The sequence below is a fragment of the Phascolarctos cinereus genome, unplaced genomic scaffold (genome assembly GCF_003287225.1).
Source record: "Phascolarctos cinereus isolate Bilbo 61053 unplaced genomic scaffold, phaCin_HiC Scaffold_3;HRSCAF=262, whole genome shotgun sequence".
Lineage (NCBI taxonomy): Eukaryota > Metazoa > Chordata > Mammalia > Diprotodontia > Phascolarctidae > Phascolarctos > Phascolarctos cinereus.
In genome coordinates this window covers 143,202,671-143,216,594 of record NW_027555736.1, presented here as the reverse complement: position 1 = coordinate 143,216,594, position 13,924 = coordinate 143,202,671, and the positions used below count along the sequence as shown (strand labels likewise).

The 13,924-nt window shown below is 40.4% G+C and overlaps 1 protein-coding gene across 1 annotated transcript in view; it reads left to right on the top strand.

Annotated features, from left to right (window-relative positions):
- The window catches only part of LOC110206483 (death-associated protein kinase 2), a 185,462-nt gene that overhangs the window by 101,235 nt on the left and 70,303 nt on the right, over positions 1 to 13,924 (top strand).

Genomic DNA, 13,924 nt, shown 5'->3' with positions numbered 1-13,924 from the left:
TCTATCCACTGTGCCACCTGAAAAAATAATTAAAATATAATTAACTAAAATGATTTAATTATATAATTAAAATACAATTAATTTAATTAATCAACTAAAATTTGTTTAATTTAAAAGTAATAAAATTAGCTATCACAGGCCTGACTTACTTAGCATGCTAACATCTTTAGAGGGAGCTAGGTGTCTCAGTGGATAATGATTTTGGAGTTGGAAGACCTGAGTTGGTCTTCTACTTAATAACTGAATGACCCTAGGGAAGTAACTTAACACACTAAAAGCCTCAGTTTCTTTATCTGTAAAGTGGGCATAACAATAGCACCCACCTCAGAGGATTATTGTGAGATTCAAATGAGACAATATATAAAACACTTTGACAGTAAATCAGTCCACAAGCATTTTTAAGTTTAATTATTAATATTTATTTATTTATATTATTAAATAAATAATTGATTATTAATATTAAGTAAGTAAGCTTAATATGTGATGGGTACTTTGTTAAGAGCAGGGATCCAAAGAAAAGCAAGAAAACAATAATTCCAAAACCAGTCTCTGACCTCAAGGAACTCACAACGTAATGGGGGAGACAATCAGCTCTGTGCCAACAAGATATATATGGGTTAAATTGGAGATAATTAACAGAGGGAAGGCATTAGAATTACGGCTATTAAATCTCCTCTCCCTCCATATGGATGTTTGCTCTGTGCCCATCTTGGTGCTAGAGCCGTAAAAAAGAAACCATTAGAGAATGCAATATTATTAATAGTTTAAGGGCAGATTGTGTGACATAGACTATAAATCCTGTAAAAATTCAGGGAAGGGTGAGATCACTTTGGACTTCAGAAGTCAAGGAAGGAAGGAAGGAAGGCAGGCAGAAATGGGCCTCCATATAGGCCAGGGTTTGGATGGGGGTGGGGGGGACATGTAATTGTCATTATTTGTACATACATTCATTCCTGTTTCTCTTGCTTCTCTGACTAGCTAGAAGGCTTTCTGAGAGCAGGACCTTTTAAAGTCTTTTTTTACTTGGCCCAGACTAGGTCCATTTGCCCTGTGGAGTGATCACCATTTGCTCTGCAAATTGGAAAAATCATTCAAACGTTCTCTAGTCTGCTTATCTCTCTGATTCCTGTGCTCACTCTAGAGCTATGGGCCAAGTGTACTTCCCCTAATGCTGTCATTTATTAGGAATACTTCCCTGAGAAGTGGAATCTAGATAGGTCAAAATGTAAAAAAACATAGATTTTTAGATAACAGCAACAACAGTAATAATAATGATAGCTAGCACTTACATAACACCTTAACATTTGCAAATTGCTTTTCATATGGCATTTCATTTGTTCCTCATCAACAATCTCATGAGGTAGGTGTTCTTGTCATAGGAGATTAAGTAACCTTCCCTGGGCCACACAGTTTGCAGTAAGTGTCTTGAGGCTAGATTTGAACTCAGGTCTTCTTGACTTCAGTCTGCCACTATCTACTGTGCCCTAAAGATTTTAAGATTTTAGGGCTGGAGGGGATCTTAGGTATCATCAGGTCTACCCACCCCACCCTCACCCCCATTTTTCAGCTATGGAAACAGAGACTCAGAGGGGAACTTCCTAAAGTTCACATAGCTCCTAAGTGCATTTATTCACTGTCTACTGTATGTAAGACACTGCTCCAGATGCTGTGGAAATACCAAAAAAAAAAAAAGTATAGCTAGACCTCGTATTTCAGGGATGGGGAACCTGCAGCCTTGAGGCCACATGTGGCCTTCTAGGTCTTTGCGTGTAGCTTTTTGACTAAGTCTAAGTTGTACAGAACAAATCCTTTTATTAAGGGGATTTGCTCTGTGAAGTTTGGAATCAGTCAAATGGCCGTACTTGAGGACCTAGAGGGCCTTGTTTGGCCTGGAGGCCTCAGGTTAAAAGAAGGAAAACCACTATCTATATGATAACTCATCTGAACTTTATAACAATCTTGTGAGATAATGCCCATTTTACAAACAAGAAACTGAAGCTTAGGAAGGTTGATTAATTTGTCCAATGGTCACAAAAGGAAGAGAGATCAAGAAACTGTACGTGAAAAGCTGCCAAAGAATTATACCAGGAGTATCTCTGGGGGTGGGGATTATAGGAGGAAGAGCTTCTCTATAGTCTGGGATGGCCTGGGTCAATGACATTGTGGAAGAAGGAATGGGATTAGAGCAGAGGGAATCATGCCCAGGTTGAGGTGGTAGGATGGGATATTCTAGTGGCCTCTCACTCCTTTGGGCTCCTTGACTGAGAGGAAAACTGGGGAGCTGAGTGAGACTTGGAGTCTGATGGTATAGCTCCGAGCTGATTCAGGCTTTGAGTCTAATGATGTGATTTTTTTTTCTGAGCCTAATAAACATATCTGTAATCCTGGGTCTCCTGAGTACAGCATTATCAGTTAATTACAAAAAGTTAATTTGCCTTTGGCTCAAAAATAACTACTTGAGACAGACCTTACCGGGTGCCTGGTCTAAACGAACAGTAAATCTACCCTCAGTGTCCTTAAGAAGTGGTCTTCCAGCTTTCTCCTGAAGCTATTCAATCACAGACTGCTCACCACTTCACAAGGCTCCCCATTCTAGCTCTGAACAGGTCTGATACCTAAGAAGCTTTTTTCCTTTTTTAAAGCCAAAATCTACCTCTCTTCCACTTCCACCTTTGCTTCGATTTCTTTCTTTTGGTACCCAGTAGATCTGAGCTCTCTTCCACAGGAGTCAAATACTTAAATAAAGCTATTATTTGGCCTCCCCCACCCCCAAGTTTCCTCTTGTCCAGACTAAACATCCCCAATATTGTCAACCAGTCCTTGTATGCAATGGTTTTCGGTCCTGGCTACTCTACTCTGTTGTGTTGATACCCTTCCAAAAATATAATATCTATGATTGAGTCCTGACTTAACCTGGTAGACTCCCATCCTTTCTTTGGCCTCATCTGCTAAATGAAGGCAGTGAAGACTCTGGAGGTTCCTGACAGTATTAAGATCCATAATTCTTCTAAGATTTTAATTTGAATAACAGATGGAAATCTGCATATTATTTTGCATTTGATTTGATGAACCATTTAGCATCAAAATGTACAGAAATTGTCCTAACCCTTGCTTCTTTTAAAAAATGTTTTATTGATGTTTTTAGTCTTGATGTAACAATCATTTCCAAATCCCTTACATATTGAACCCTCCCTTGGGATAAAGAAAAATAACACCATCTGATACAGAGACCATGCCTGACAGTGTAGATAACATTCTGGCATAGTAGTCTTCTACCTCTCTCACTCAAGGGAAAAGGTAGATAGATAGATAGATAGATAGATAGATAGATAGATAGATAGATAGATAGATAGATAGATAGATAGATATAGATGTGTAGCTAGGTAGAGATGTATAAGTAGATATAGATAGAAACATACCATATATCTATGTACAGTTACCCCTCCTACATTGTGACTTTCCCCATCGTGGTTTCAATATATTGCAGGTTGGCATAAGAAATTAGATGGGAATTTTGGAGGAGTGTGAAGGTCAGCAAATGACATTGAGCCTATGACCAAATACTTAACCCAAATTTTACAATAAGGTACTGTGACTTCATCTCTGGTACAAAGGGAGGGCCAAAAAATTTTACATGGATTTTTCAGATTGCAGGGGTACTGCACCCCTAACCCCTGCAATGTGGAAGGGATAACTGTATGTATGTGTGTGTATACATACATACATACATACATATATATATATATATAAAATATGTGTGTGTATAAAAAGATATCAATATCAAAATGTATATCCTTATTTTATATGGTTTGTATATATGTGTATGTGTGTATGTGTATATATACATACATATATATGTGTATGTAAATTATCTCTTCTCCAGGACCTTTATTGATTTTCCCTTTATTCAGAGATCAACTTTCTGTTTGAGATCATTTTTATTTACATTACTGCATTCATTTTCTGTATTTTTCTCTATATTTTTCTTGGTTCTACTTATTTTGTTTTGCTCATACAAATGTATCCATATTTGTTCATATGAATCCCTATTTCTCTGAATTCCTATTTGTCATTTCTTACTGTATAATCATATTCTATTATATTCATTATGACATTTTCACCCAGTCATTCACTAATCAGTGAGTGCTCATTTTCTTTCCAATTCTTTTCGAACACAAAGAAACCAGCCCTTTCTTCTGCCCTCCAACCTTTCCCCCTTTGTTCTGAAGCCTTCTAGCAGCTATTGAATCAGCTTGGTCAGATAATTGATGGGACTCAGTGGGCATGCACACTCAACACTGTATAAACAGTGCTCTGGAAGGTCAAGGTTGTAGGAGGCTTGACAGTTCCTAGCAGAATTAAAAGATATGAAAGGGAAAAGGATAGGATCATGATGTTATTAATCTTTTTGTTGTTGTTGTTTAATTAAAATTGTTTTATTCTGATCTTGAATTAAAAAAAGAGCATTTCCACATATATGGTACAACAGAAAAAGAGGATTGTATATGAAACAATAAGTCTTCATTTTGTGCTGCTAGCTTTTAAAAACTATGTAATTATTTTTAAAGTTATTTTTACTTCAAAAAGAGATAATTTTCATTAAGAGATAATGAGACATACCTTTTTCTCAGGTAAGACAGGTGGAGGACTACTGATACAGAATGTTATATACATTGTCAGGCATGGTCTCTGTATCAGTAAAATTTATTTAAGAGAAAGTGATTATTTACCTCTTATTCTTTTAAGCTATATAGTCTCTCTGCAATTCTTTCCTCTAGAGTTTTTGTTTAAAATTTTAATTTCTTGCTTCATTTTTTCTTAGGCATTCATGTAGTCCTTATGTAAAATCCAATTTTTTTCTTTGAGTCCTCTGCTTTTGTAGTTGTTTTGAAATAAGTCTCCTGAGCTGATTCTTTGGCATTGCGAGGTCTATAACAATTTTTAAATTATATTGTTATCTTTTGTCTTTACATTGTTCATATTTTCTCCTGTGTCCTTTTCCCTCTTCCCACTCAGAAAAGAGAGAATTTTTTAAAAGAAAAAATAAAAAGAGGAAAGGGTGGGGGATGGGAGCAAAAACGGCTCTATATGCTTATCTCTTCCACATTTCGGGTTTAGGGGCACCGCTCTTCTGCGATCTGGAAAATCTGTGTAAAATTTTTTTGCCCTCCTTTTGTACCAGAGAAGAAGTCTGAATTTTTCCTTTTTCTTTAATGGTGTGTTTACAGTACTATAGATACATTTTATGCATTTTTGAATTTCTAAACTTTTTCTGTGTTGTCTGCTGGTTTTCATGTGTCATCTGTGGCTTCCACAAAACTCCCCTGAAATTCCCATTTAATTTCTTATGCCAATCTGTGATATATCAAAACTGAGGTGGGGAAAGTTTTTTGGTTTTGGCAGGCAATGGGGTTAAGTGACTTACCCAGGGTCACACAGCTAGTAAGTGTCAAGTGTCTGAAGTCAGATTTGAACTCAGGTCCTCCTGACTCCAGGGCCGGTGCTCTATCCACTGTGTCACCTAGCTGCCCCAGAAAGTCTTGATATGGAAGGGATAACTGTACATTGAAGAGACCTGACAGTAGATGCAGTACCCCCTATACACAGGGGATCACCCCCCCTGTGAAAGGAGTGGGTGGGAGTACCTACAATAATTTCTTATTGTGGTTAGCATCTTTGTTAGTTGCATGGACAATCAGACTGTAGGTGTTAAGAAGGAGAACTCTCTTTGAGCCACCAGGGTGGTCCAAGAAGCCACAGAAAGAGGTTATGGGACATGAACTTGGCCTGGAAGAATGGATAAGATTAAGAGATCAAGAGAAGGGAAGGGAGCATTCCAGGTAAGGTTATATCCCTGAGTTGAAAACGTGCTGGGATGTTAAGAGTATAGAGTTTATAGAACTAAGTTTTCTTCTATGTGAAATATATCAACCTATGTGAGGAACAGTCAGTCAATCAGGGAATAAGCATTTATTAAGCACCTACTATGTGGTAGGCCTTGAGTCCTGGGGATACAGGTCCAAAGAATGAGACAATTCCCAGTCTTAAGGATGTTATATTCTGATAGGGGAGACAACAAATATTTATGTAAATGTATACAAAATAAAAATAAAGCAAATGAATGCAAATATACACAAAATTAAATGGTAATTAGTTTGGGAGGAAGGGCTTCATGCAGAAACTGGCCTTGGTCGTATTAGCACAATTCTCAGCACTTGATGTAAAGAGACCCAGGAACCACTCCCACCAGTGTATAGGACATAAAGGAATTAAACTCAACATAGACCCAGGGCCAGGCTTTCATCTTTCATCTTCTTCAGCCCTTGGCAGGACTGTATTTCTTACCCTTCTGTCTTTGTTCCTCATTAACCCCATCCACCTGTTCATCTATTCACTCAGTCACTTAGCAAATATTTAATGAACACCTAATGCACACCCAAAATGGTGCGAGGCACTTTGAGGAGGCTGAGAAGAAACAAATGAAAGTGGAAGGCCCACTATCCCAGGGTTCCTTTTACCATTTAGAAAACACTAATTGCTCCCAGGACTGTTCCCATCTCGGCCCAACCACATGGTATGACCAAGTACCAAAGGACAAGAACATTCTGTCCTCCTTCTTCAGAAAGACTACCAGGTGAAGGAAACTGACCCTCTCACCCACTCTGCTTCATACATTATTGACTATTGTGAATTATGAACCAATCGGTAGTTTTCTATATGAATGCCTTTTTTTTCTTTTATTCTTATTTGTGTATGAAAGCAGTTCCTGATTCCGCTTACAAATGATAAGTCTAAATGAAAAAATGATTATTTTCTTCCAGGCTAATTCATTTATCAAGCATTTTTTTAAATGACTGTTGAATACAGAACATAGCGTTTAGTACTCAAGGTCACCCTGGGTGAGTGCAGGGCTCTCTTTAAAAGCACTGAGTGCATCTGCTCTGGGAAAGTTGAGCAGTTAATTGGTGCTGCCATTTCTGGGTCTGGCTTCACGCTAAGCAAGTGGAAAATGGCGGCCCAGTATCTTTATACCATAGGAGTGCCTGCCAGAGCTCCCCTAAGAGGCAAGATAGGTAGCAGAGAAAGTAGAGCTTTCTGAGTTCCTATCAGTGATGGCCCCACCCCTCAGCCACCCTGGGATGCAGTTCATTGGGCCCCCAAAGGTGTAGATAAAAGACCTCCAAAAGGTGTAGACTCCATCCATGTCGCTAAAAGCTAAAGCAGAGAAGGAGGCCACGTTGGCCTCGAGTTGATTGAACTCCAAGGCATTGAGAAGCTTAGGAAAGGAGGTTGGCCTTCATTTTTCTTTTCAATTTTTAAGCTTTCAGAGGTTTGGGAATTGCGAATGCAGGTGTGAAGCAGTAGGAGAATATCAGTGCCAAGAAGGCCGAGTTTATGTCCTTGAGGTAGTGAGGTAGTGCAGTGGATAGAGCATTGGGCCTGGCATCCAGAATACTGAGTAGAAATTCAGACTCAGATACTTACTAGCTAGTTGACCCTGGGCAAGTCACTTACTGCTGTCTGCCTCAGTGTCCTAAACTGTAAAATGGGGATAATAGCATCTACCTATGTGGTTATGAAAAATCAAGTGAGAATATTTGTAAAAGTGCTTACATGGCATGTGGTAGATGCTTAATAAGTGCTTGTTTACTTTCTTTATATTCCATCTTTGACACTAGCTGAATGACCCTAGGTGAATTTCTTTACCTCTCTTAACCTGTTTCCCTACTAGTATTTTTTTTTGGGAGGGGGTGTGAGGCAGTTGGGGTTAAGTGACTTACCCAGGGTCACACAGCCAGTGTCAAGTTTTTGAGGCCAGATTTGAACTCAGATCCTCCTGACTCCAAGGCCAGAGCTCCATCCACTGCGCCACCTAGCTGCCCCCCCATTAGTATTTTTAAAAAGGGCAACTAATTTTACTATCTCCTCCACAAAAACAATGTTGTTAGGAAGCATTTTGCAAACCTTAAAGTGCTACACAAATTTGAGTTACAAATGGAAAGAGTGCTGGACTTTGAATCACAAATCTTAGGAAGACCTGAGATCAAATGCTACCTCAAATATTTCCCAGCTATGTGACCCTGAGCAAGTCAGTTAATGTCTTCGGTTTTCTCATTGGTAAAATGTAGGTAATAATAGCTCCTACCTCACAGAGCTATTATGAGAACCAAATGAGATCATGTATGTAAAATACTTCGAGAAACTTAAGGCATTCTATAAATTTCAACTGTTGTCCTCATCAGCATCAAATAGTGCTAGCCCAGTTTTACTTTATTTATCCTGAGCATAAGTATGTCATTGTTGTTTGTCACCCCCATTTTGCAGATGGGGAAAATCAAGGCCCAAGATCACATGTTGAGTCTTGGGAAAGTGGGTGCCTAATCTCTGTGTTCTGATCCTTTGTCCTATGCCCTATGCTCTTTCTGGGGTAGAAGAGGGAAGAGATTGAATACACAGCTATCTGGGTGATCTCGCTGGGCAGATATGTCTAGAAAATAGCACACCAGTTTCTGTCCCCAAAACAATGCCAGTGGCTTCAGGCCTACTCAGGCTAACTCTGCCACTTTGTTATAGACCCAGGAGTTCATGAGGTAATATGACCCTGCAGAATTCCTCCCCAAGATCTTTGAAGAATTATGGGCTGGACTTTGGGGTATCTCCAAGTTAATGCTGCTTTGGCCTCACTGGTGTGTGTAGTCTGACAAATGCCAGCTTCTGGGAACTTCCTCTCCCTTCACTGGAGGAAAAAGGTTTCCAGATCTGATTGCATACCTAGGAACCACAGGAGCAAAGCCCTCCCCATGCTGTCTCCCCCCCCCACCTTTGCAGCCAGTGGAAATGTACCTCTTTATCAGAGCTCTGCTACAGTCTGGGAGGCTGCCTGCTGCCCCCACTTCTCTGGGCTCATCCTCGCTCCTCTGCTTTTGTTCATATTTACACATATAGTTTCTCTCCTCCTTGCTAAAGTCTACCCATACTTCACAGGGCCCAGCGCAGATTCCATCTCCTTGATGCTGTTTCTGCCCACCCCCACCCACACTAACCAAATTAAATCGAACATCTCTGCCTTCTCCCAACTCCTCTTGTATTGGTAGTTTGTGCCACACAAATGAACACTTGATTAATCACTTCCCATTAGTCTTGTAGCTGGGTGGTGCAGTGGATAGAGCACCGGGCTTGGAGTCAGGAAGACTCATCTTCTTGAGTTCAAATCTGGCCCCAGACACTCACTAGCTGTGTGACCTCGAGCAAGTCACTTAACCCTGTTTGCCTCAGTTTCTTCATCTGTCAAATGAGTTGGAGAAGGAAATGGCAAACCACTCCAGTATCCTTGCCAGGAAAACCCCAAATGGGGTTATAAAGAATAGGATGAGATGGAAATGACTGAAAAACAGGGTTAAGGGAGATGAGTAAAGAAAAATGAGGTAAGTGGGACTTTAGCTGACACTTGAAGGAAGCTAGAAAATGAGAAGGAAGAACATTCCAGGAATAGGGGACAGCTCATATAAAGGCTTGGGGTCAGGAGATTATTGTCATTATTTTACTCCTCCCGTTTCCCCACTGAGCCATCTGAACTTGTTGATACCAAGTCCAACACTCTTGCAACTCACATTTGTGTAGTGTTTTAAGACTGATAAAATGCTTTCCTAATGACATCATTGTATTCTTCCCTCTCTTTTAAAAATACAGATGGGGCAACTGAGACTTATAGGGGTTAAATGATTCCGGGTTATTCAACTGGTAGGTGTCAAAGCTGAGATTGTTGCTTTGATGGAGCTAGGATTTTATTGGTGTGGGCATCCTGCAATGATCCCAGCACCTTCTCATCTGCTGTGATTCCTGTTTGTTTCCATAGATCCTTCCAAAGAGGATCTACGCGGTTCACTGGGAGCTTTCCTCTGGTTCTCAGGGGTGACCGTGTCCAGGACCAATACCAGGCTGGCCATCTGTTGCCTTCTTCTGGCCACGTGACTGGTTCCCCTCCTTTTTTCAGTTATGCTCATCCTCGGTGTCCTTTTTTGCCACTTCTCTTTGATGGCCACATCATCGATGGTAGCATGTTGCTGCCTACGCCCACCCACCAGGCCTCTTTTTTTTTTTTTTGCCCTCTGAGTTGCTTGTTAATTTTGAGTCTTACGAGTTTGCGATGTTCTATGAGTCACGACCATGTCCTGTCATCACTGTACTCAGAATTTTAGAGCTGGCTCTAGAGCAAGGGATCTCAGCTCTGTGTGTGTGTGTGTGTGTGCGCGCGTGCATGCGCCTGTGCATGCATGCGCTGGATGACCCCTTTGCCAACATGGAGAAGCCTGTAGACTCTTTTTCAGAATAATGTTTTCACATGCATAAAATAAAATATGGAGTGACCTAAGTCTCAGTGCCCTTTTATGCAATTCAGGCTGTTGAAACTTAGGACTTTCGGCACACTCTTGTAGGTAGCATTACAAAGGAAACCAGTTATGTTGAAAAGCAGTTATCAAAACATCTTTAAAAAGGAACAACAATCAAATTCACAGACCTGAGATTAACATTCCTGATCTAGAGGTTCTAGATGGTAGTGATGGGTCAGGAGAGGGTCCAGGAATGAGAAATCCCTGAAATTCTATCCCTCAGACTATGAAAATTGACCCAGGCTGCACATTAGACCTTCTTCTGTCTTGCCTGCGGTTCCACTGCATCCGGCTTTTCTCTCTCCCCAGTCTCCAGCCTAGCAGCATCTGTACATCTTCCCCCTCCCCCCACTGAACTGGGCACATGTGATTGAATAACTGATATTTCTATAGAACGTTCTAGTTTTCAGAGTACTTTAAATATAAAAGTAAATCTATAAATATTTAATTATCTCACGTGACCCTCTAAACAACCCCGTAGGAGTTGTCAGTATTCTCTCCTTTACCAAATGAAGAAATTGCAGCTCCAGGATGTCTGGTGACTTGCTCAAGGTCACACACAAGGTTGGTATCAGAGCTGGGTTTCAGTCCCAGTCTTCTGCCTTCAGACCCAGGGCCCTTTCCGTGACAGCTCTGCTGCCTCTGTCAATGAGCCTTCACTATGGCAACTTCAAGAAGGATGTGAAAGTCCAGCCAGCAGAGTCATTTTTGCTGGGCAATTCCCACTGTGCCTGCCACATATTGTAGACATTTTGATAGGTGAAGTTAGGTTAGAAATGACAAAGGCAGCCTTGGAGGAAAAGAGAAACCACCAAGGCAGTGTATGCATCCTGAGGAAAGGGGAATGAATGCCCGTATGCTTGGCTAACGACAAAGAGGAGGCTGCAGTGTTATGGGGCTAATGGTATGTTTGTATGTCGGTTCTCAGGTCCTTTTTTTTAAAGCTATCCAAAATTAAATTAAATTAAAATTAAAATTAAAAAAAGTTTTAATTTAAGAAAAAAACAACAGTCCACTGAAGACTTAGAAGAGAGACTTTGAAAGATCTTTATTTAAATAGGAAAAATTTCTCCCCCGCTTCCCCCCCCATATTTGCTAAAGCATGTGTGTGCCTGTCCTGTGCTCAAAAAGCCTCAGTGGTTCCCTTCAGCTTCTAGGATGAAAAATAAAAGCAAACCAAACTCCTTTGTCTGACATTTAAATCTCTTCACAATCTAGCTTTGACTTATCTTTCCATACTGATTTCATATTATCTCTCCCCCACCCCCCACTGTAATCTCTGTTTTAGACAAATTGGCCTATTAAATGTTCTTTTTTTGTGGCATTCCATTTCTTGACTTGGTGATGAGACATAGGCTGTTTTCCAAGCATGCAATTCTGTCTCCATCTTTTGAAATTGCTAGCCTTCTTCAAGGCTCAGCTCAAGTCCTGAGTCCTTTCCTACTTCCTCAGTTATTAATGACCCATCTCATTATTTAATATTTAGTTTATATATAGTTTGTATCTATTTATCCATCTACATGTCATTTTCCCACAGAAGAATGTAGGCTCCTTGTGGTCAGGGACAACTGTTGTTTTTGTCTTTCTATCCACAGAACCCTTCACACACTAAGCACTTAAGTGCTTATTTCTTTCCTTGTTCTCCAGCACCTAGAACAGGGCATTAGTATGTAGTAGGTCTTTAATAAATGATTGTTAAATTGTTGAATTTAATAACTGTCAGCCTCACCAGCCTCTGGATTGACTCTAAGGGTGGGGAATACCCAAAGTAGGGATGGCGGGATTAGGTGTGGTAGAGGGCATTATCTCCCCACTATGGACTTTATATGGAACAGCCAACAGAGCTCTTTCAGAGGCACTGGGTTAGCCTAGAATAGTGATGTCAAACTCAAATAGAAACCAGGGCCACTAAACTGGTTCCTGTGGACAGCATATTGACTTAGAAAACCACATATTAACAGTATCTGTCTTTTACTGTATTTTTATTTACTTTGTTAAATATTTCCCAATTACATTTTAATGGGGGAGGGGGAGCCTATGTTTGATATCTCTAGTCTAGGCAACAGGAAGAATTTAAGGGTGATGAAAACTGCTGATGGGTAACTGAGGGAGAATAGGGAAACTACTTCCTTAATGACCTTTAAAGAAAGGAAAGTGATGGTTATACTACTTTAGGTGCTTCTGGCTCTTCCTGGAGATAAGGGGCTATTGATATGACCCCTTGATCCAGAATTCTATGATAAGTTAAAAAAAACACAATAGTTCCTAGGCACATACCCCAGACAAGTGTTTATTGGAACAGGAATAGCCTCCCAGGGTGTTTACACTATGAATTTCCCACATCCTTTTTTCTATATCCCATCAATGTCACCAGAACACAGCTGTTGGACTGTTGAGTACAAGAAAAGGCTGTCCACTGTGATACAGCTTGAGCGGAAGGAAGGGTCCCAGGTTTCTTGAGGATGAGCAGGAATGGGGAGAAAATTCCAGCTGAAAAGGGCTTCTCCCAAACAGTCAACCAACAAACCACAGACACCACTGAAGGCAAAATATTTATCTGAGGCAAAGCATTTTTTCATGGCATCTGGTGCTAGAAAGCAGACAGTAATCTAGGTGCATAAAATATGACCAAAAGAAATCTTGATCCTGGGCTTCAATTAATATTTTATGTAATTCTTAATTATTGGAGGGCCCAACCAATCCTTTAGTCAATTAAGAAACATTTATTGAGCTCCCACTAGGGCCATATGTATGCACTGTGCTAGGCTCCGGAGGTACAAAGTCAGAAATGAAAGTCGATTCCCTTAAAGAGCTTACATTTTATCAAGGGTAACAGCCTACCATCCCTAACTCTCTCAACCCCTCCCCCAATTTCCTTGTATTTAATTTATGTATCTGCCATATACTTTCCTATGCACATGTTGTCTGCCCCCAACTCAAGTCTCTCCCTGCCCTAATCCATCCTCTACCCAGTTGCCAAAGTAATATTCCTAAAGCACAGATCAGACCTATGTCACTCTCTGGCTCACTAACCTACTATGGATCCCTACTGCCTCTTACTGTGAACATGAATTTCTATTTTGTACCTGGCTCCAATCTTGCTTACTTCACACACTCCACTATAGTCCAACACTCCACTATGGTCCAAAGAAACTGGCCTTCTTTCTGTTGCTCACACTGGCCATTTCATCTCTACCTCTGTGTCTCTGCATGGCTCTGCCCTCCCACCCCCTCGCCCTAGAATGTATTCCCTGAGATCTGCTTTTTAGATTCCCTGGCTTTCCTTCAAGATATGGTTCAAGTGACTCCTCTTGCCATGAAGTCTTTTCAGACATCCCCAGCTCCTAGTGCTTCCTGTACAAAATTAACTTGCATTAAATTTGGGCAAATTTTGTGTCTATTTATATATGTGTACATCAACCAATCCACAAGTACTTACTTATTAAGAACCTACTATGTGCTAGGAACTGTTCCAAGTGTTAGTGATATAAAAACAAAAACCAAACAGTCCCCTCCCTTACATTCTATTGGGG